This window comes from Chlorocebus sabaeus, chromosome 8, assembly GCF_047675955.1.
Source record: "Chlorocebus sabaeus isolate Y175 chromosome 8, mChlSab1.0.hap1, whole genome shotgun sequence".
Lineage (NCBI taxonomy): Eukaryota > Metazoa > Chordata > Mammalia > Primates > Cercopithecidae > Chlorocebus > Chlorocebus sabaeus.
This window is the reverse complement of record NC_132911.1, coordinates 39,033,576-39,059,087: the sequence shown is the minus strand read 5'-3', so window position 1 is coordinate 39,059,087 and position 25,512 is coordinate 39,033,576.

The following is a 25,512-nucleotide window of genomic DNA, read 5'->3' as shown; positions in this document are numbered from 1 at the left end:
AAATATTATTCAAATGTGAGAGCATGAGTTTTAAAATTTTCTTCAATATATAAGTTCAAATAAAATTTGACGTAAAGATACATATCAGAAAGGCATTTCAGAGAACAAACCACATGATAAGGAAAATAGAAAATTATGATAAATGATGTCACAGTAACAGCAATCAAATATCTTTCCAGAGTTTGTTTATATGTGACAGAAAAATACTAAATCAAATAATGAGAACATATATATCTAATAACCTAGAAGCATATTTTTAGACAATATGACTGCGATGGGGAGAATGGAGAGGGAAAATATCAAAATGATAATGTTCTCAAGTTGAAACATTCTAACATGTATTTATGTAACTAAATAGTTTTTAAATATATCAACAAAAATTGATAGGAATATAGGGGAAAGCTGGCAAAAGTATCATCAGGATTGGAGACTGAAACACATCTCTTATAATTATTGATAGATCAAGCAGGCAAAATTTAACAAAAATATATGAGAATTGGATGACTCAAATAAGTATGATCTAGTAAACATTTGTACAATTCTAGATCAACTGTAGAGAATACACATTCTTCCCAACCACCCATGGAATATTTACAAAATGATCACGACCTAGGTTTTATAATATTTCACCAATTTTAAAGAATAAGCATGTAATTGAGTTTATGTGTTTTCAATTATACTGATAATCACTATATATTAAGTGAACCATTTAGTCAATTTAATATTAAAGAATTATTGATATAGTTGGATCGTAATTACCATTAACTTTCCATTTGCCCTGTCCTTTTTTTTCTCTCCTTTCTTGCCTTCTTTTGGATTGATCATTATTATTTTATTTTCCTATTTTATTGACATGACAGCTATGTAGTTTTTACATTTTTCTTTTAGTGGTTACCTTAGAATTATAGCATTTACTCAAGATCATCTCCCTATCTTAATATCTACTGATTATCAACCTTAATTACATTTACAAAGTTCCCTCACAGAAATACCCAGTTTTGTGTTTGATTGAATAACTAGGAAACAGGAATTTTGGAGGAACATCTTTAGAACTGTGCCTGGAATAATGTCTTCTAGTCCTTCAGGTCCTTATTAACCAGGTTTAGATATGATTCTTCAGGCGCCATTCTTTGAGGATGAGGTGGTATGGTGTTCCAACAGGTCTTTAAGGTGGTAAAAAGGTACAGTCCCCCTGAACCTGCCACTATGTACACAAACCTTGAATTTCTGTTGCTAGGTGTTGCTAGAGTGGCAAACAAATTTCACTGAGTCTTTCCACAACCAAAGATGCCTCACCTGAATTAGGTCACATGCAACCTGAAAACTCCCAAAGTTATACGGGGAAATGAGAGTGACCTTGAAATGATGCATGAGGTTTATCTCTCCGTACAAGAAATTGCTGGTATCCTGGAAACTCACCTCTTATGAAATGCTTTTCTTGGACCTTAAATCTGCTATAAGATTTATGGCTGGCTCCATCACCCTCACATCCAAAAGTGTAAGGATGGCAAGCACATAGAATACAGTCTGTTGGTATAGATTTAAAGAGAAAGGTGAAGGAGCCTAGTCAAGTAGGCAAAACTGAAGATAGTACTCATGAAATGTACCTGGATGCTAATGTTCCATCAGGCTGCTCCTTATAATTTCTGTTACTTGTCTGTGCCTAATAGTTTAGCTAACCTGTCTGGTATTCTAATGACTGGAGAAATTTAATCAGCATTGAACTAGTCTAATTCCTATACATTCAAGTTTCTGACATTTCTAATAGAATTGAAAAACTAATTTCCTATATGGATGCCCACCACATTTCTAGAATATATTGACCTTGAACAATACTGTTGATCTGCAAACAAAACCTATAGACTCTCTGACATGACAAACACACTGAAAACAATGAAGCAAAGGAGTGAATAAAATGGACATGAAGAAAAGAATATTGCCTTTTGTGGGGTCCAGCCAAGATGATTCCTATGGCAGCTTGAGAACACCTTCAAGTAGCTCATGAGTGAGAAGTTAGCTACAAATTAGCTCTTGCTCCAGGCATCCTCTGTTTCCTAAAATTATTGACCCATACTATCACTGACAGATAGATTGCAGTGGGTCACTCTTTATGTTATATCCATAAAGCAGAAAGTATGTTATCACTTCAGCTAATTCTAATTTGGTTTATGCAGAAAGCAAATTCTTCAGCAGCTAATTATCCATGATTCCACAATAGCTGTTCAGAAAACACATTTTTGCACCTGTTATCTGTCTTTGGAGAAGGCATATGTATGCCCAAGGTTGGCAGGGCTAGACAAAGTGTCTAGGCAGTTCAGCTGAATTCAGGAAAGTGAACCCGCAGGCATAGGCCAATAAATTGGAGAGAGAGACTTGCAAATGTAGTGGCTGGAGAAACCACAGTTCCTCTCTTTAATTCCTCCTGGAGTTAACCTACTGCATGCAAATAGCTGTCATTCTAGCTGAAATGTACTGTAGACCAGCACTAGCTGGTTATAATGTTGGGTGTGAAATCTTTCTTCATCTGTGTCCACAGAGAACAACATGCCAGCAAATAAAGAAAACATAAATACATGGAAATATCTAATGTTCACAGATTGGAAGATTTAATATTGTTAAGGAGACAGTACTACCGAAATCTATCTACAGGTTCAATACAGTCCCTATCCAAATCCCAAAGTGGTTTTGTTGTCTTTTTGGGGGGTTTTGTTTTTTATTATTTTTGTTTTTTGCAAAAATAGGAAAATCCATCCCAAAATCCAATTGGATATTTCAAGATTTTTTCAAATAAGTTAAAATTTATATCAAATATGTTTGACTCCATTAAATGTTGTGAAGAAGCTACTTCTATAATACATTAAATATTCAGCTCCTATAAACAGATTCTTCTATCGCCATTAAATTACGGAGAGAAATAATTAGATAGAAACATAAAAGACTGAGACCTGAGAAGCTTATCTTAGATTTTCATCACTTAAACATAGGATTGAACACATTCTTACACATTTCTGAAATGAGAGACACCAGCAGGAAACGGAATGGAAAGGATGCCTTCGGCTTCACAGCCTCCTCCTGAGCATCCAGAAACACGTAAGAAGCCCATGAGACTCTTGGCCCTTTCTTGAACTTCTGAAAAAAAAGAAAAGTTCTTGGATATTATGAAATTATCAGGCTCACCAAATATCCAGATTTCCGGAAACCATAAGCAAATACCTTCATGATATGTGTCTAAGAAGTTATTTGTGGCAGTCTTTACCAATTGCAAAGAATACAGTCCTCCTGAGAATGAATCCTAGAAATGATAACTGCTTCACTGAAATTAAGGTAGATTGACAATTCATTATTTTCTTATCTTTCTTAAAAACTAGTGTACTTACTGTATGGCGGTTTCATTTTAAAACAAAATTGGATACATATAAGGAAGATCATTGCATGCTGTTACAGTTATCACTTTAAAAAAGAAATGTATTCTAGATTTTCAGATATACATTTAAATTAAAGCCATAGAATATTTTTATTAAGTAGATTAAAATACACTTACTATTACTATAAATCTTCTGTGGCATATCCATTAGCTGAATAGTAAAAAATGATCATTGAATAATAGATTATAAAACCACAATCTGAGAGACTGAGGCATAATTACCATACCAGGAATATTTTCTAATGGAGTGTGAAGGTTTATTTCTATTCTATTCTGTAAGAATTCAGGTAAAAAAACAAATTAAAAGTCCTCAAAAACATGAAATAGGTACATTTGAAGTATTATTGTACATATTTTATAAATACTTGTATAGTTGAGGTCCTTTGAAGAATTCTCCATTATTCAATTCCCAGAAGTCAACTGCTTTGGTTACTAAAACATCTGAAAAAATGCAGAATTTCATAAATATACTGGGGTTTTTTAAATTTTTTTATTATTATTATACTTTAAGTTCTAGGGTACATGTGTATAACGAGCAGGTTTTAAACATAGGTATACATGTACCATGTTTGTGTGCTGCACCCATCAACTCGTCATTTACATTTGGTATTTCTCCTAATGCTATTCCTCCCCCAGCCTCCCACCCCACAAGAGGCCCCTGTATGTGGTGTTCCCCGCCCTGTGTCCAAGTGTTCTCATTGTTCAATTCCCACCTATGAGTGAGAACATGTGGTGTTTGGTTTTTCTGTCCTCGTGACAGTTTGCTGAGAATTATGGTTTCCAGCTTCATCCATGTCCCTGCAAAGGACATGAACTCCTCCTTTTTTATGGCTGCATAGTATTCCATGGTGTATCTGTGCCACAGTTTCTTAATCTAGTCTATCATTGATGGACACATAAATATCCATTTTTTACAACGTTATATAACATCAATTTGTAGATGTATAACTATTATGTTAACACAGGTTTTTCTCTAGATAAATATGTAATATATTTGATTTTGTTTCTGCAAGATATGATTTCAAAAATTGACTTCCAAGTTCATACGGCTGTAAATCTGAGTCTGAAATATAATCACATGCTTTAATAGAAAGATGTAATTATCTATAGGTGAGTTCTTATTTTTCCAATAAATAAGGAACTGTTTTGACATTCTTAAACATAAGAAACATCTTAACGGCCTCTAAATTCTCAATGAAGAACGACAACATGACTTCTATTAAGTGTGTTGGAAATGGTTTCTAAAGATGTATCACTTCAGATCTGCTTTTTATTCTTTGAAGTTGTTGTTGTTGTTGTTGTTTAATTTTTAATTCTTTGAAGTGGCATCATTGGGGTAAATACCCGAGATTCATCGTCTTGCACCAAGGAAATGCAGTATGCAGACACAGAAGCAGATTTAGGAGCGGAGGTTTAATAGGCAAAAGAGAGAGAAAGGAGAACAGCTCTCTCTCTTATAGAGAGAGGGGGGAAACCGGAATGGGACTTCCTACCCGCTTAGGAGTGCACAGGGTTTTATAAACAGGTTTGAGGTGGTGTGTCTGATTTACATAGGGCCCAAAGATTGGTTGGACCAGGTGTGATGTTTACATAATGCACTGGGAAGCTAGCCACCCCACCCTAATCTTTTATTATGCAAATGGAGTCTCTACTTGGCCAATGCTATGTTGCCTGCTCCTTACTGTGCACGTGGCTGCCAAGGAAAGGGGAAGATGGAGCCACCATTTTGAACATGCCTAGTCCACAGGTAGGCCCTTTCCTATTGGCACATCTGACAGCATTCACCTGTGCAAGCTTCTGGCTTGCCTTTTTATGTCTGCAGCTCGATTTTACAGGCTGCTCTTTGTTAGAAAAGGAAATGATCTGGGGGCTGCTTTTTGTTAAAAGGAAAATCTTACTGAGGACTTCCTTACCCCTCTTCCTCTTCTCCTTCTCCTTTTTCTTCTTCTTCTTTTTTTTTTTTTTTTTTTGAGACAGAGTTTCACTCTGTTTCCCAGGCTGGAGTGGCGCCAACTCGGCTCACTGCAAGCTCCGCCTCCGGTGTTCGCCCCATTCTCCTGCCTCAGCCACACAAGTAGCTGGGACTATAGGCACCCGCCACCATGCCCAGCTAATTTTTTGTATTTTTTACTAGAGATGGGGTTTCACCATGTTAGCCAGGATGGTCTCGATCTCCTGAACTCGTGATCCGCCCGCCTAATAATTTCTTCTTAACTCCTATATCACTATGACCTGAATGTGTCCTCCCCAAATTCACATGTTGGAGACTCAATTTCCAATGCAATAGTCTTGGAGAGGGGGAGACCTTTTGGAGTTGTTTAGGTCGTGAGAACAGCCCTCGAGAATGGGTTGATGCCATTATAAAAGGGCTTGTAATAAAGACAGTTTGCTCTTTTTATCACTCCTTTCATCCCTTCTGCTAAATGCGGACACAGCATTTCTCCCACTCAGAAGCGCAGCAACAAGGCATCATCTTGGAAGCAGAGAACAGCCCTCGCCAGACACCCAAATCTTCCAGTCTGGATATTGCACTTCCCAGCCTTGAGAACTGTGGAAAAAAATAAATTTCTGTTCTTTATAAATTACCCAGTATCTGGTATTTTGTTATAGAAGTACTAAGGGACTAAGACAGAAATTGGTACCAGATAAGTGGGGCGTTGTATAACAAGTGCCTAAAACTGTGGGAGCAGTTTTGAAACCGGGTAACGGGTAGAGGTTAGAACAGTTTTGAAGTGAAAAATATCTAAGCTAAAAAATATAGCCTATATTATTGTAAATGGAGCATTAAAAACATTCTGGTGAGAGTTCAAAAGAGAAGAGAGGTAGGAAAAATCTTGTTCTTCATAGATAGTACTTAAATTGTCATGAACAAATTGCTGGTAGAAATAAGGACAGTAAAGACTATTCTGATGAAGTCTCAGATGGAAATGAGAAACAAGGTATTAGAAACTAGAGGAAAGGCCGTCCTTGCTCTAAAGTGGCAAAGAATTTGGTTGAATTGTGTCTGTAACCTAGGACTTTGTGGAAGGCAGAAATGGAGAATAATAAACTAGGATTTGTGCTGGAAGAAATCACAAAGCAGCAAAGTATTGAAGGTGCTCTGTGTCGTCTTCTGGTTGGTTGTAGTGAAATGCCAGAGGAGAAAAATGAGTTAAAGGTGAAATATATAACCAATAGGGAAGCAGGACATAAAGACTTGGAAAAGAAAATTCTCAGCCTGGTCATATAAAGAATGAAAAGGCTTATTTGGGAGAAAATACCAAGGGTATGGCCAAATGAAATGCTTGATAAGGAGATTAGCAAGGATAGAAGGAAACAAGATGTTATCCATTGAGACAGTGGAAAATTCCTGTACAAATTCATAAATGACTCTAAAAGCATTTTGGAGATCTTTGATGCTGCTTTTCTCATCACAGGCCCAGAGTGCCAGGGTTTTGAAGGCAGAATAGTTTTAAGGGAGAAGCCTAGGACACCCATGGGACCTCAAGACTGGATACCCAGGGCCACCTCAAATCTCCACCCCCTGCATTCTGGTGCAGGGCTCCATGGCCACTTCAGCTATGGCACAAATGGGCCCAGGTGGAGCTTGAACCACTTGTCTGGAGGATGCACATAGTAAAATCTGACAGCCTCCACATGGTGCTAATTCTGTAGGTGCACAGCGTGTGTGAGCTGTGGGAGCACCTGTATTTCAAAGGATGCCTCAGAGATCCTTGGGGCCCAGGCAGAGAACTGTCACAGAGCCAGGGGTGCTGAATAAAATCCCCACTAGGGCAATGCCTAGCAGAGACACAGAGTTAGGGCCACTGCAGAGGGTCTCTGCTAGGGCAGTGTCTAATGGAGCAATGGTTATGAGGCCAATCTAGAGAGCCCCCACTAGGCAATGTCTAGTGCAGCTGTGGGGACTGGGTCACTCTCAGGCCTCCAGCACTGTAGAGTCACCAGTGTACAGCATCAGCCTGGGAAGCTGTAGGAATGCACCTTCAGTGTGTGAGAGCTGAAACATGGACTGCACCCAGCAAAGTCAGAGAGACGGGACTTCCCAAGTCCTTGGAGGCCCAACCCCCGACACCAGTGTATCCACAAGGCAGGAAATGGAGTCAAAAAGATTATTCTCAATCCTTAAGATTTTATTGTGTTTGTCCTATTGAGTTTTGAACTTACTTGGGACTTGCTACCACTTTCTTCTTGACTATTTCTCTCTTTTGGAATGGGAATGTCTATCCTATGCCTGTCCCACTATTGTATTTTGAAGGCAGGTAACTTGTTTAATTTAGACAGGCTCACTGCTGCAGGTAAATTTTCCTCAATCTGAATCATACCTTGAGTCTTACTCATTTCTGATTAAGATGAGACTCTCACCCTTAGACTTTTGAGTTGATACCTTAATGAGTTAAAACTTTTGGACTGGCACGGTGGCTCATGCCTGTAATCCCAGCACTTCGGAGGGCTGAGGCAGGCAGATCACCTGAGATCAAGAATTCGAGACCAGCCCAGACAACATGGTGAAATCCTGTCTCTACTAAAAACACAAAAATTAGCTGGGTGTGGTGGTGCACGCCTCCAGTCCCAGCTACTAGGGAGGCTGAGACAGTAGACTCGCTTGAACCTGGGAGGCAGAGGTTGCAGTGAGCCAAGATCGCGCCACTGCACTCCAGACTAGGTGACAGAGTGAGACACCATCTTAAAAAAAAAAAAAAAAAAAAAAAAAACTTTGGAGCTATTGAGGTGGAATAAATGTATTTTTCATGTGAATAAGAGCATACATTTTGGGGGCTAAGAGCAGAATGCTACAGTCTGAATGTGTCCCCCAAAATTAATGTGTCAAAAACTTAATCCCCAATGCAACAGTGTTTAAAGGTGGGGGCTTTTGAGAGGCATTTAGGTCATGAAGGTACCCCTCTCATGAATGGATTAATACCATAATAAAAGGGCTTGACAGAGGGAGTGTGGTCCCTTTTTGCCCCTTCTGTCCTTATCACCATGTAAGGACACAGCATTCCACCCCTCCAGAAGAGCAACAAGGTGCCATCTGAGAAAACAGAGACTGGGCCCTCACCAACCAGCACCTTGATCTTGTTGGATTTCTCAGCTTTCAGAACAATGAGAAATAAATTTCTCTTGTTAATATGTACAAATTTCCCAGTTGGTGGCATTTCGTTATAGCAGCACAAGTGGATTAAAACAAATGGATTTTACTATAGAGTATTATCTTTAAAATCACATTGTCTCTTCTATGTCAAAAGCATTGTTTTCTAATTGTAAAAGTAATATTTTCTTTTGTTTTTTTGAGACGGAGTCTCGCTGTATCGCCCAGGCTGGAGTGCAGTGGCCGGATCTCAGCTCACTGCAAGCTCCGCCTCCCGGGTTTTTACGCCATTCTCCTGCCTCAGCCTCCCGAGTAGCCGGGACTACAGGCGCCCGCCACCTCGCCCGGCTAGTCTTTTGTATTTTTTAGTAGAGACGGGGTTTCACCGTGTTAGCCAGTATGGTCTCGAACTCCTGACCTCGTCATCCGCCCGTCTCGGCCTCCCAAAGTGCTGGGATTACAGGCTTGAGCCACCGCGCCCGGCCAAAAGTAATATTTTCATACAAACATTGTGCAGTAAAGTTGTAGTAGTCCTTTTTTTTTTTTTTTTTTTTTTTTTGAGACAGAGTCTCACTCTGTTGCCCAGGCTGGAGTGCAGTGGCGTGATCTTGGCTCACTGCAACCTCTACCTCCCGGTTTCAAGTGATTCTCCTGACTAAGCCTCCCAAGTAGCTGGGATTACAGGTGCCCACCACCACGCCTGGCTAATTTTTGTACTTTTAGTAGAGACGGGGTTTCACCATGTTGGCCAGGCCGGTCTCAAACTCCTGGCCTCAGGTGATCCACCTGCCTCAGCCTCACAAAGTGCTAGGATTACAAGCTGAAGTAGTTATTTCTCACTGTGTAACACATTACCCTAAAACTGTTGTCTAAAACATTGAGAGTTATTATCTTAATTTTTGTAAATCAGGAAGTGATGTACCACTTAACTGGATCCTCCAGTTTACAGTCTCTCACAGGCAAGAATCAAGGTGCCAGCTAGGACTGCAGTTATCTCAAAGTTTGACTGGGAAAGTATTCACTATCCACCTATTCTGGCATTGCTGGAAAGATTCTGTTTTGCAAGAGACTTCAGTTTCTTCCTGGCCGTTAAAAGAAGGCCAACCTCAGGTTCTTCCCACATGGACTTCTCTATGGGATATTTCACAGCTCGTGGCTCCAAGAGACCCCTTCCCTCCACTTGAGGGAGGAAAGAAAAGAGTGGGGAAGGCTTTGTCTTGCATCTTGGATAGCAGTTCACCCCCAGCAGGATAGGACACTGGTCAAAGTTGTGAGGCCCCCTTTCCAGTTCATGGCTCCAGATGACATTTCTAGACACACTCTGGACCCTAAGGGAACCTGCTACCTTAAGGGAAGGATGCAGTTCTGGCAGGATTCATCACCTTCTTACTGAAGAGTCTTTGGACCCTGAATAATCAGCAGTGAGACCAGGCACTACATTGAAGGCCTTGGGTGAACCTCTGAGACTTGCTGGCTTCAGGTGAAACTCAGCACATTGCCAGCTGTGGTGACTATAGGATGCGATTTTGTCTGCTTGAGAAATGTGGAGGGAAAAGTAAAAAGGACTTTGTCATGCACCTTAGGTACCAGCTCAGCCACAGCAGGTAAAACGTCAGGTGGGCTCCTGGAGTTCCCAGTTCCCAGACTTGCATCTTGGATAGCATTTTTGGACCTGCCCCTAGGCAGTCAGGGGGCATTTCCCTGAAGGATAAATCCCAGACCAGGTAGCATTCACTACAAGCTGACGGGAGAGCCCTTGGACCTTAAGGAAACACTGGCAGGATTCTGGCAGTACTCCCTGTGGGCCCGCGATGGGGTAGCCATGGAATGAGGCTCCTCTGCCTTTGGAAAGGAGAGAGAAGAGTTGGAAGGACTGTGTTTTGTGATTTGAGTCTCAGTTCAGTCACAGTACAATAAAACACCAGGTGGACTTGTAAGGTTTTTGACTCTAGTCCCTGGTTCCAAGACAGCACCTCTGAACTTGCCTGGAGCCTAAGGAAACTCACCGCCCTGAAGGGAAGGACAAAGATCTGGCTGGCTATGCCACTTGCTGATTGCAGAGTCCCAGGGCACTCAGCAAACATAGGTGGAAGCCAGGGAGTAGTTACTGAAAACATTGGATAAGGCTCAATGCTGTGCTGGCTTCAGGTCTGACCCAGTGCAGTTGTATTGGTGATGTCCAAAGGAATGCTTGTGTCACTCCACCCCTAGCTCCAGGTGGGTCAGAACAAAAAGAGATACTCTATTTGGGAGAAATTAAAGGAAGCAACAAAAGTCTCTGCCTTTTAATCCAGAGAATTCTCTCAATCTTGTGCAAAACCATCAAGGTGGTACCTCTACGAGTCTGCAAGAACTACAGCATTATTGGGCCGCTGAAGCAGATACAACTTACATTACAATACCCAAGTTCTTGAGAATATCTGGAAAGCCTTCCCAAGAAGGAATGGTACAAACAAGCCCAGACTGAGTAGCCTACAATAAATACCTAACTCTTCAATGCCCAAACACAGATGAACATCTACAAGTATCAAGACCATCCAGGAAAACATGATGTCCCCAAATGAACTAAATAAGGCACCAGGAACAAATCCTGAAGAAAGAGAGATATGTGACCTTTTATGCAGAGAACTCAAAATAATTCAAGAGAACACAGAGATGGAATTCAGAGTTCCATCAGACAAATGTATTATCACGAAGACATTCAAATGATTAAAAAGAATCAAGCAGAAATTCTGGAGCTGAAAAATGCAATTGGCCTACTGAAGAATGCATCTTTTTTAGTCTTTTAGTAAAAATTGATCAAGCAAACTAAAGAATCAGTGAGCTTGAAGACAAGGTGTTTGAAAATACAGTCAGAGGAGGCAAAAGAAAAAGAATTACAAAAAGAAGCAGGACTACAGGATCTATTATAGAAAATAGCCTCATAAAAGCAAATCTAAGAGTTATTGGCCTTAAAGAGGAGGTAGAGAAAGAGATAGGGGTAGAAAGTTTATTCAAAGGGATAATAGAGAACTTCCCAAACCTAGAGAACAATGTCAATATCCAAGTATGAGAAGATTAGACAATGACAAGTAGATTTAAGTCAAAGAAAACTGCCTCAAGGCATTTTATAATCCCTTAAACTCCCAAGGGTCTAAGATAAAGAAAGGATTCTAAAAGTGGCAAGAGGAAAGTAGCAAATGACATATAATGGAGCTCCAATATGCCAGATAGCAGACTTCTCAGTAGAAATCTTCCATGACAGGAGAGAGTTGCATGACATACTTAAAGTACTGAAGGAAAAAAACTTTTACCCTAGAATAGTATATCCAATGAAAATATCCTTCAAATGTAAAAAAGAAAATAAAGACTTTTCCAGGCAAACAGAACCTGACAAATTTTAATAATACCAGAACTGTCCTAATAAAAATGATAAAGGGATTAGTACTTCAATCAGAAAGAAAAGGATATTAATGAACAATAAGAAATCATGTGACGATACAAAACTCATTGGCAATAGTAAGTGTGCAAAAAAAAAAAAAAGAAGACATTAGAACACTGAAAGCAGATACAGCTTACATTACAATACCCAAGTTCTTGAGAATATCTGGAAAGCCTTCCCAAGAAGGAATGGTACAAACAAGCCCAGACTGAGTAGCCTACAATAAATACCTAACTCTTCAATGCCCAAACACAGATGAACATCTACAAGTATCAAGACCATCCAGGAAAACATGATGTCCCCAAATGAACTAAATAAGGCATGTAAACTTTGGAAAGGAGAGAGAAGAGTTGGAAGGACTGTGTTTTGTGATTTGAGTCTCAGTTCAGTCACAGTACAATAAAACACCAGGTGGACTTGTAAACTTATCTTAAATAGACTAAAAAACAATCAAAAATGAGAACTACAACTTTTCAAGATATTGACAGTATAATAAGATATAGCTAGAAACAACAAAAAGTTAAAAACCAGGGGAACAAAGTTAAGGTGTAGAGTCTTTGCTTGTTTGTTTTCTTGTTTATACAAACAGTGCTAAGTCATTATCAGATTAAAATAATGGGTTACAAGATAGCATTGGCAAGCCTCATGGTCACCTCAAGGCAAAAAAATATGAGTACAGAAAAAAATAAAAAGCAAAAGCCTAAATCATGTCACCAGAAAGAATCACCTTCACTAAAATGAAAACAAGAAGGAAGGAAAGAAAGAAGAGAAGACCACAAAACAGCCAGAAAACAACAAAATGGCAGGAGTAGGTCCTTACTTATCAATAATAACATTAAATGTAAATGAACCAAACTCTCCAATCAAAAGACATAGAGTAACTGAGTGGATTACCATGACTGAATGATCTATTGCCTACAAGAAATACACTTCACCTATAAAGACACACCTAGACCAAAAATAAAGGTATGGAAAAGATATTCCAGGCCAATGGAAACCAAAAAAAAGCAGAAGTCACTACACTGATATTCAGCAAAATAGACTTTAAGACAAAATGTGTAAGCAAAGACCAAGAAGGTCACTATATAATGATAAAGGGGCCAATTCTTCAAGAGGATACAACAATTTTAAATATTCATGCATCCAACACTGGAGCACGCAGATATATAAAGTAAATTTTATTAGAGCTAAAGAGAGAGGCCCCAGTACAATAGCTGGAGACTTCAACACCTCAATTTCAGCAGTAGACAGATCTTCCAAACAGAAAATCAACAACAAAAAAAAAAATCAGACTTAATCTGCATTATAGACCAAATGGATCTAATAGATATTTACAGAACATTCAAGCCAAGAGCTGCAGAATACACATTTTTTTCCTCAGCACATGGATTATTCTCAAGGAAAGACCATATGTTAGCCCACAAAATATTCAAAAAATTGAAATAATGTCAAGCATCTTCTCTGGTCACAGTGGAATAGAACTAGAAACTAATAACAAGAGGAATTTTGGAAACTATAAAAATACATGAAAATTAGACAATATGCTCCTCAGTCACCAGTGGGTCTATGAAGAGATAAAAAGGAAATTGAAAAATGTCTTAAAACAAACGATAATTGAAATACAACATACCAAAACCTATGAGATACAGCAAAAGCAGTACTAAGAGGGAAGTTTATAGCTATAAGTACAGACATCAAAAAGGAAGAAAATTTTCAAATAAACAATCTAGCAATACATCTTAAAGCACTAGAAAAGGAAGAGCAAACCAAATCCAAAATTAGCAGAAGAAAAGAAAAATAAAAATCAGAGCAAAAATAAATGAAATGAAAAAAGACAATACAAAAGATCAAAGAAACAAAAAGTTGGTTTTTTGAAAAGTTAAATGAAATTGACAAACCTTTAGCTAGACAAATAAAAAAAAAGGGAGATCTAAGTACATAAAATTAGAGATTTAAAAAAAGATAATACAACTGATAGCTCAGAAATTCTAAGGATCTTTACTGGCCACTATGAGTAACTATATGCCAATAAATTAGAAAATCTAGAAAAAATGGACAAATTCCTAGAAACATGCAACCTACTATGACTGAACCATGAAGAAATTCAAACTGAACAGACCAAACAAATAACAGGTTTAATGCCATAGTAAAATGTCTCCCAGTAAAGAAAAGCCCAGGACCCAATAGCTTTACTGCTGAACTCTTCCAAATATGTAAAAAAAAAAAAAAAAAAAAGTTAATACCAATCCTACTCAAACTATTCAGAAAAATAGAAGACAAGGGAAGACTTCCAAATGCATTCTGCAAGGCCAGTATTACCCTGATACCAAAACCAGACAGAGACACACTAAAAAAAAAAAAAAAAAAAAAAAAAAAAACCTCTGATGAATATTGATACGAAAATCCTTGACAAAATACTAGCAAATCGAATTCAACAATACATTTAAAATATCATTTATTATAACTAAGACTTATCCCTGGGATACAAGAATGGTTCAATAAATGCAAGTCAATTAATGTGATACATCATATCAACAGAATGACAGATAAAAATCATATATTTCAATTGATGCTGAAAAAGCATTTGATAAAATTCAACATTACTTCATGATAGAAAACGTTAAAACATTGAGTATAGAATGAACATACCTCAACATAATAAAAGCCATAGACAACAGACCCACTGCTAGTGGGAAACTGAATGGGAAAAACTGAAAGCCTTTTGTCTTAAGATCTGGAACATGACAAAGATGCCACTGTTACCACTGTTATTCAACGTAGTACTGAGAGTCCTAGCTAGAGCAATCAGACATGAGAAAGAAACAGTGAACATCCAAATTGGAAAGGAAGAAATCAAATTATCCTTGCTTGCATATGATGTGAACTTATAATTGGAAAAACCTAGACTCCACACAAAAAAAAAACTATTAGAACTGATAAATTAAGTAAACTTGCAGTATACAAAATCAACATACAAAAATCAGTAGCACTTTTATATACCAACAGTGAACAATGTGAAAAAGAAATAGAAAGAGCAATACCATTTACAATAGCCACAAATAAAATTAAATGCCTAGGAATTAACCAAAAAAGTGAAAGATCTCTGTAATGAAAATTATAAACACTGATGAAGGAAAATGAAGAGCACACCAAAAAATTGAAAGAAATTCCATGTTCATGAACTGGGAAAATATTAACATGTCCATGTTACCCAAAGCAATCTACAGATTCAATGCAATTCCTATCAATATACCTATGACATTCTTCACAGAAATTGAAAAAATCCTAAAATTTATATGGAACCACAATGGACCCAGAATAGCCAAAGCTATTCTAAGTAAAAAGAACAAAACTGGAAGATTCACATTACCTGACTTCAGTCTGTGCTACAGAGCTATAGTAACGAAAATAGCATGATACTGGAGTAAAAACAGACACATAGACACATAGACCAATGGAACAGAATAGAGCACCCAGAATCAAATCCGCACATCAACAATGAACTCATTTTTGACAAAGGTGCCAAGAACATACACTGGGGAAAAGACAGTCTCCAATAAATGGTGCTGGAAAAACTGGATATTCATAGGCAAGAGAATGAAACTAGATGCCTATCCCTCACTATGTACAAAAACGAAATCAAAATGGATTAAAGACTTAAATCTAAGACCTCAAACTATGAAACTACTACAAGAAAACATCGGGGAAACTCTTCAGGACATTGGTTTGGGCAAAGATTTTTGAGTAATACCCCACAAATACAGGCAACCAAAGAAAACATGGACAAATGGGATCACATTAAGTTAAAAAGCTTCTGCATAGCAAAGAATATGATCAGTATACAGTGAAGAGACAACTTCAAGGATAGGAGAAAATATTTGCAAACTACCCCTCTGACAAGGGATAACCAGAATACATAAGAAGCTCAGCACATAACATCACATGTTCTCACTTATTTGTGGAATGTAAAAATCAGAATAATTGAGCTCATGGAGACAGAGAGTAGAAGGATGGTTAACAGAGGCTAAGAAGGGAATGGAATGTTGTAGGGAAGTTGAGGATCATTAATTTGTACAAAAAAATAGAACAAATGAATGAGACCTACTATATGATAGCACAACAAAGTGACTATAGTCAATAATAAGTTAATTGTACATTTAAAAATGACTAAAAGAGTATAATTGGACTGTTTATAACACAAAGGATAAATACTGGAGGATATAAATACTGGAGGAGATGATACAGGCATGGATATTCCATGCCTGTATCAAAACATTTTATGTATCCCATAAATATATAAACCTACTATGTATCCACAAAAGTAAAATATTTTTTTAAACTTGATAAAAATTGAAATGGAAACACTACATACCAAATCTATTGCAGTGGAAGAAAATCAGTTATAAAAGGAATGTTTATCCAATCAATGCCTACATCAAAAAGAAGAAAAATATGAAATAAAATTTAACGTTTCTCAAGGACATAGAAAAATCAAGAATAAACTAAGCTGGAAGTTAGGAAAAGAAAAGAAATAATAAAGATCAGAGCAGAAATAATTGAAATAGAGAATAGAAAAATAATACAAACCATAAACAAAACTGAGAGTTAACATTTCAAAAGGATAAATAAAATTAATAAACCTTTGCCTACACTAAGAGAAAAAGAAAGAAATCTCAAATGAATAAAATCATAAATAAAAGGGTATGTTACAACTGATACCACAGAAATAAAAAAGATCATAAGGGACTACTATGAATAATTATACATCAACAAATTGGATTACCTAGAAAAAAATGGATAAATTCCTAGACATATACACCTACTCAAGACTAAATCAAAAAGAAATAGAAAATCTGAGCAGACTAATAATGAGTACAGAGATTGACAGTAGCAAAAAGTTTCTCATTAAAGCATAGCCCTGGACCTGATGGCTTCACTACTGAATTCTACAAAACTTTTAAAGAAAAATTAATACCACTGCTTCTCAAACTCTTCCGAAAAAATCAAAGATAAGAGAATACTTCCAAACTCTTTCAATGAGGCCAGCACTACTCTGATACAAAAGCCAGACAAGTATATTATAACAAATAAAACTTATAGGCCAATATTTTTTATGAACATGGATGCAAAATTTTTCAACATTAGGGGATGTCAAAAAATCATAGAAAATGGAATTAAATATTAATAATAAAAATTTAAAAATAAACTTCATTTCTCAACTAAAGTTCCTTCAAGTTCAAGACATTTTTGTTAAGTGATGATACCAATCATTTAGTCTATCCCTAAAGAACTGAATCCTGGGAATTTAACGATGGTAATATACTATTTTTAGCATTACTAATTGAACAAAAATTATTACATTCTGAAGAGTTTTTAAAATTAGGAAAAAAAGAAATCAGAAAAATCAAAGTCAAAACTGTAAGGTGGATGTCCAATTATTTCTCTTCTCACAGAATTGCCCTTATTTGATTAGAAGAATGAGCAGAAGCATTGTCACAGTGAAGAAGGACCCTCTAGTGAAGCTTTCCTGGGCATTTTTCTGCTTAGTCTTTGGCTAAGTTTCTCAAAACACACTTATAATAAGCAAATGTTATTCTCTGGCCTTCCAGAAAGTCAGCAAACAAAATGCCTTGAAGATCCCCCCAAAACATTGTTATTGTAACATCTGCTGTTGATGGGAACATTTCCACCTCTTGGTAGCCATTGCTTTTATTGTGCTTTAGCTTTGGTATTGCACTGGTAAATCCATGTTTTATCTTCTGTTAAAATACTTGGAATAAATATTTTAGGATCTTGATCTTACTTGTTTAAAATTTCCATTGAAAGCTCTGCTCTTGTCTGCAGCTGATCTGGGAATAATTGTTTAGGCACCCACTGAGTGGAAAGTTTGCCGAACTTTTTCAGCCAGAATTGTGTAAGCTGAACCAATTGAGATGGCTATTATTTCTGCTGTTAATTATCAGTCATCATCAATAAGAACATAAACAAGATGCATTTTTTTCTTCCAAATTGAGGTGCATAGTCTGCTGCTACATGCTTTATCTTCAACATCATCTTGTTCTTTCTTAAAATGAGTTATCCACTTGTAAATTGATTATTTCTTTTGGGAATTGTACCCCAAAATTTTTCATAAGTATCAATTATTCATCATTCTTCCATCCAAGCTTTACTGTAAGTTGATGTTTGTTTTCGCTTCGATTATAGCAGACTTCATGCTACTTTGATAGCGGCTTTAAAAAAAAATAATGTCTTCTCCTTCTTAGTGCCTCAAATTTGCTCCTGTTGAAATATGTTATAACAAGTTAGTATGAGTTTAATTTGATGCAAAAAAATTTGAAATTCATGCAGAGTTATTTCATAATACACATTTTCCATAAACTTCTTGAAGTTCCCTCATACTAGCAAACTGAATTCAAAAACATCCTAAAAGAATCTTAATCAAATGAGATTTATCTGAGTGGTGCAAAATGGTTTAATATATGTAAATCAATAAATGTGATACATCACATCAACAAAATGATAGAGAAAAAACCATATGATCATATCATCAGATGCAGAAAAAGCATGTGAAAGAATTCAACATCCTTTTATTATTAAAAACTTTCACCAAATTAGGTATACAAGGAATACACCTCAACATAATAAGACCATGCATGAGAAGATCACAGCTAACATTATACTCAATGGTGAAAACTGAAAGCCTGTATCTAAGATCTGGAAAAAGTAGACAAGAATGGCCACTTGCATCACTTCTATACAATATAACATTAGAAGTCCACACCAGGGCAATTAGGCAAAAGAAAGAAATAAAAGGTAAAGCATCCAAATAGGAAAAATGAAGTAAAATTGTCAGTTTGCTGATGGCTTGATCTTTTACCTAGAAAACCCTAAATAATACACCAGAATACTGTTAGAACTAATAAATGAATACAGTCAAGTTACAGGGTACAAAATCAACATTCAAAAATGAGTAGCATTTCTATATACTAACAACTTTTCAGAAATAAAATAAAGAGAACAATTCCATTTACAATAGTCACAAAAAATAAAATATTTAGAAATAAATTTAACCAAGGAGATGAAAATCCTGTAAACTAAAAACTATAAAATGTTGATGTAAGAAATTGAAGAAGTCACAAATAAATGAAAAGAATCCTGTATTTATGAACTGGAAGAATTAATATTGTTAGAATGTCCATACTACCAAAATCAATCTACAAATTCAATGCAATCTCCATACAAATTCCAGTGTCATTTTTCACAGAAACAAAAGAACAATCTGAAAATTCACATGGAATTAGAAAAAAAAAGTCACATAGCCAAGGTAGTAATAAGCAAAATGAACAAAGATGGAAGCATCACACTATTTGACCTCAAATGATATTACAAAGTTATAGTAATTAAAATAGCATGGTACTGACAAGAAAAATAGACATATCAATTTTTATAGAGAGAATAGCCCAGAACTGAACCCATATATGTATGGTCCATTGGTTTTCAACAAAATTGTCAACAATACACAATGGGGAAAAATAATCCCATCAGTAAATAGTACTGGGAAAACTGGATATCCACATGCAGAATAATATTAAATGACACTTATACTATATACAAAAATCAACTCAAAATATATTAAAGAGTTAAAGATGGGAAACTATAAAACTAATAAAAGAAAGCATAGGGAAAAATTCCAAAACATCGGTCTGGGCAATGATTTTTGAATTTAACACCAAATGTACAGGTAACAAGAGCAAAAATAAATTAATGAGGTTACATCAAACTAAAAAGCTTCTTCACAGCAAGGAGAACATATAACAGTGTGAAGAGATAATCTAAGGATTTGGAGAAAATATTTGTAAGCCATGCATCTGAAAAATAGTTAATATTCAAAATACAGAAGGAATTCAAAGAACTTACTTACAAGAAAACAAATAAAAACTGGTTTTAAAATGGGCAAGGGATCTGAAGAGACATTCTCAAAAGAATATATACAAATAACAAATATAGATTAAAATGCTCAACATCATCAATAATTAGGAAAATGCGAATTAAAACCACAATGAGATATCATCTCACACCTGTCAGAGTGGTTATTACCAAAAAGACAAAAAATAACAAGTATTGGCAAAGATGTGGAGAAAAGGGAACACTTGTCTGCTGAAAATGTAAATGTGTACAGGCTTATGGAAAACTGCATGGAGTTTACCTCAATATAGTACAAATCAAATTACCATATGATCTAGCAATCTCACTTCTGGGTATTTACCCAAAAGATTTGAAATCAGCTTGTTGATGAGATGTCTGCACTGCTGTGTTCACTGTAGTGCTGTTCACAATAGCCAAGTAATGGAGTCAACCTAAATGTTTATGAACAAATAAATAGATAAATAAAATGTGCTACAATTGATGCTATTCAGCCGTAAAAACGAAGAATTCTGTCATTTGTGACAATATGGGTGGAATTGGAGAGCATTATGCTAAGGGAAATAATGAAGGCACAGAAAGACAAACTTTGCATCTTCTCACTTATATGTGGAATCTAAAACAATCAAACTCACAGAAACAGGGAGTAGAATGGTGGTTACAGAGGCTAGGGGTGGGGAAATGGGGATATGATGTCAAAGGATACAAAACCCTCAGTTACACAAAAGAAATAAGGATTTTTTTGAGATCTATTGCACAGTATGGGAAATGTAACAATAGTGTGTTGTACATTTAAAAAATTGCTAAGAGAATAAAGTTCAAACATTCTAACTACAAAAAAATGATAAATATTTAAGGTGATGGACTTTTTTTGTTTTGAGATGGAGTCTTGCTCTGTTGCCCAGGCTGCAGTGCAGTGGCACGATCTTACCTCACTGCAAGATCCGCCTCCTGGGTTCATGCCATTCTCCAGCCTCAACCTGGTGAGGGACAGGTTAATTGGATTTATTTATTGCACATTGTATTCATGAGTCATAACATTACTCTGTATCCCATAAATATACACAATCATAAGTTGTCAATTTACAGTTAAATACATAAATTCATAATCAGTGAACTTGAGACAGGTCAACAAAACTTATTCAAATTAAGCAGCAAAGGGAAAAATTAATGAAACAGAGCAAGACTTCAGAGACATATGAAACAATACTGAATGAACAAGAAGTTTTATAATTTTAGTTCCTTAAGGAGAATGAGGCAAAGGAAAGATTCTTAATGGCTGAGAATTTTCCATAATTGTGGAGAGACATTAAGCAACAGATCAAAGAAGTTAGGTAAACATAAAGAAGGATAAATTCAAAGAAAACCACACATAAGCACATCATGATCAAATTTTCAGAAGCCACAGCAAAGGGAAAACATCTTAAAAGTACCTGAAGGGGTGTGATGGAAGATACATTACAATCCAACATACAAAAACAAGAATAATTTCTAAGCAGAAATAATGAAACCAAGAAGAAATAAATATAAAGTGCCAAAGAAAAAATATGCCAATTTAGAATTCTATGCACAATGGGCAGTGACAGGTGGGGGCACTATACTTAAGTGCTCACCTCTAGGAGGAAACATTTGAGTGTGACGTGAATTATGAGAAGAAGACAGGCATGACAGGAACTAGTGAAGAACATTCCACAGTGAAGAAACAGCAAGTGGAGAAGGTCTCAGATGGGCATAAAACAGGCTTGTTAAGGAGGCTAGTGTGGCCAGGTTTTATGGAGTGGAAAGAAGACTAGGATACAGGCAGGAGACAGGCAGGAGACAGACAGGCTGGGCCTTAGAGGCCATGGAAAAGCACAATAGGGAGCAAGAAAGCAAAATAAAAATGGTGTGAAATACTATCAATAAAAGGAATGTTGTCATTTGAGTGTCAGGTAGAGGATTTTCCTGAAAACGTGCAGATGTGGCCTTCCTGTCCTACAGTTTCCCCTTCTAGAGGCACTTCTCTTAATCCATAGGCCACACGCAATAATTGGAAAAACATGAGTTTGAGTAAGTTGTTGTTCTTTTTATAAATCTCTTATCTATGTTTAAAATAAAAGTGGTGCAAGATTGGATTACAAATCATAATAACCGTATCTTACCAAGACGAAAGTAAAAAAATTTTTTAACAGAATAAAAGTGTACAGAATTTGCCACCATCCAAAATACACTGCACAGAATACCAAAGAAAGTTTTTCAGGGTGAGGAAAGTGATTCCAGATGGAAGTACAAAGCTACAAGAAGAAATCAAGGGGGGCGGGGTGTGCCCAAGATGGCCAAATAGGAACAGCTCTAGCCTCCAGCTCCCAGCGTAAGTGACACAGAAGATGGGTGATTTCTGCATTTTCAGCTGAGGTACTGGGTTCATCTCACTGGGGAGTGCCAGATAATCGGTGCTGGTCAGCTGGTACAGCCAGACCAGCAAGAGCTGAAAGAGGGTGAGGCATTGCCTCACCTGGGAAGTGCAAGGGGGAAGGGAATCCCTTTTCTTAGCCAAGGGAAACAGAAACACACAACACCTGGAAAATCAGGTAACTCTCACCCTAAATACTACACTTTACCAAGGGTCTTAGCAAAGGGCACACCAGGAGATTATATCCCACACCTGGCCCAGAGGGTCCCAGGCACACAGAGCCTACCTCATTGCTAGCACAGCACTCTGAGATCTAACTGCAAGGTGGCAGCGAGGCTGGAGGAGGGGCACCCGCCATTGCTGAGGCTTAAGTAGGAAAACAAAGCCACCTGGAAACTCAAACTGGGTGGAGCCCACCACAGCACAAGGAGGCCGGCCTGCCTCTGCAGACTCCTCCTCTGGGGACGGGGGATAGTTAAACAAAAAGCAGCAGAAACCTCGGCAGAGGTAAATGCCCCTGTCTGATAGCTTTGAAGAGAGCAGTGGATCTCCCAGCATGGAGATTGAGGTCTGAGAATGGAGAGACTGTCTGCTCAAGTGGGTCCCTGACCCCTGAGTAGCCTAACTGGGAGACATCCCCCACTAGGTGCAGACCGACATGTCACACCTCACACGGCGGGGTATGCCCCTGAGACAAAGCTTCCAGAGCAAGAATCAGACAGCAACACCCGCTGTGCAGCAATATTCTATCTTCTGCAGCCTCTGCTGCTGTTACCAAGGAAAACAGGGTCTGCAGTGGACCTCAAGCAAACTCCAACAGACCTACAGCTGAGGGTCCTGACTGTTAGAAGGAAAACTAACAAACAGAAAGGACACCCACACCAAAACCCCATCAGTACATCACCATCATCAAAGACCAAAGACACATAAAACCACAAAGATGGGGAAAAAGCAGTGCAGAAGAGCTGGAAATTCAAAAAATCAGAGTGTGTCTTCCCCCTACAAAGGAACACAGCTCATCGCCAACAACGGAACAAAGCTGGACAGAGAATGACTTTGACGAATTGAGAGAGGAAGCCTTCAGTTGATCAAACTTTTCAGAGCTAAAGGAGGAACTACATAACTAGCACAAAGAAACTAAAAACCTTGTAAAAAGAATGAATGAATGGATAACTACAATATTCAATGCAGAGAAGACCTTAAAAGAACTGATAGAGGTGAAAACCACAACACAAGAACTATGGGACAAATGCACAAGCTTCAGTAACCAACTCGATCAACTGGAAAAAAGAGTATCAATGATTGAAGATCAAATGAATGAAATGAAGCAAGAAGAGAAGTTTGGAGAAAAAAGAGTAAAAAGAAAAGAACAAAGCCCCCAAGAAGTATGGGATTATGTGAAAAGACCAAATCTACATCTGATTGGTGTGCCTGAAAGTAATGGGGAAAACGGAACCAAGTTGGAAAACAATCTGCAGGATATCATCCAGGAGAACTTCCCCAACCTAGTAAGGCAGGCCAACATTCAAATTCAGAAAATACAGACAACACCACAAAGATACAGCTCGAGAAGAGGAACTCCAAGACACATAATTGTCAGATTCACCAAAGTTGAAATGAAGGAAAAAATGTTAAGGGCAACCAGAGAGAAAGGTCGGGTTACACACAAAGGGAAGCCCATCAGACTAACAGCAGATCTCTCAGCAGAAACTCTCCAAGCCAGAAGACAGTGGGGGAAAATATTCAACATTCTTAAAGAAAAGAATTTTAAACCCAAATTTCATATCCAGCCAAACTAAGTTTCATAAGTGAAGGAGAAATAAAAACCTTTACAGACAAGCAAATGCTTAGAGATTTTGTCACCACCAGGCCTGCCCTACAAGAGATCCTGAAGGAAGCACTAAACATGGTAAGGAACAGCAGGTACCAGTCATTGCAAAAACATGTCAAAATGTAAAGTCCATCAATGCTAGGAAGAAACTGTATCAACTAGCAAGCAAAATAACCAGCTAATATCATAATGACAGGATCGAGTTCAAAAATAACAATATTAACCTTAAATATAAATGGACTAAATGCTCCAATTAAAAGACACAGACTGGCAAACTGGATAAAGAGTCAAGACCCATCAGTTTGCTGTATTCAGGAGACCCATCTCACATGCAGAGACACACATAGGCTCAAAATAAACGGATGGAGGAAGATCTACCAAGCAAATGGAGAACAAAAAAAAGTGGGGGTTGCAATCCCAGTCTCTGATAAAACAGACTTTAAACCATCAAAGATCAAAAGAGACAAAGAAGGCCATTACATAATGGTAAAGGGATCAATTCATCAGGAAGAGCTAACTATCCTAAAAATATATGCACCCAATACAGGAGCACCCAGATTCATAAAGCAAGTCCTTAGAGACTTACAAAGAGACTTAGACTCCCATACAATAATAATGAAAGACTTCAACACCACACTGTCAACATTAGACATATCTACGAGACAGAAAGTTAACAAGGATATCCAGGAATTGAACTCATCTCTGCAGCAAGCAGACCTAATAGACATCTACAGAACTCATCACCCCAAATCAACAGAATATACATTCTTCTCAGCACCACATCACAATTATTCCAAAATTGACCACATCATTGGAAGTAAAGCACTCCTCAGCAAATGTACAAGAACAGAAATTATAACAAACTGTCTCTCAGACCACAGTGCAATCAAACTAGAACTCAGGACTAAGAAACTCAATCAAAACTGCTCAACTACATGGAAACTGAATAACCTGCGCCTGAATGACTACTGGGTACACACCAAAATGAAGGCAGAAATAAAGATGTTCTTTGAAACCAATGAGAACAAAGACACAACATACCAGAATCTCTGGGACATATTTAAAGCAGTGTGTACAGAGAAATTTATAGCACTAAATCCCCACAAGAGAAAGCAGGAAAGATCTAAAATTGACATCCTAACATCACAATTAAAAAAACTAGAGAAGCAAGAGCAAACACACTCAAAAGCTAGCAGAAGGCAAGAAATAACGAAGATCAGAGGCAGAACTGAAGGAGATAGAGACACAAAAAACCCTCCAAAAAATCAATGAATCCAGGAGTTGGTTTTTTGAAAAGATCAACAAAATTGATAGACCGCTAGCAAGACTAATAAAGAAGAAAAGAGAGAATAATCAAACAGACACAATAAAAACTGATAAAGGGGATATCACCACTGACCCCACAGAAATACAAACTACCATCAGAGAATAC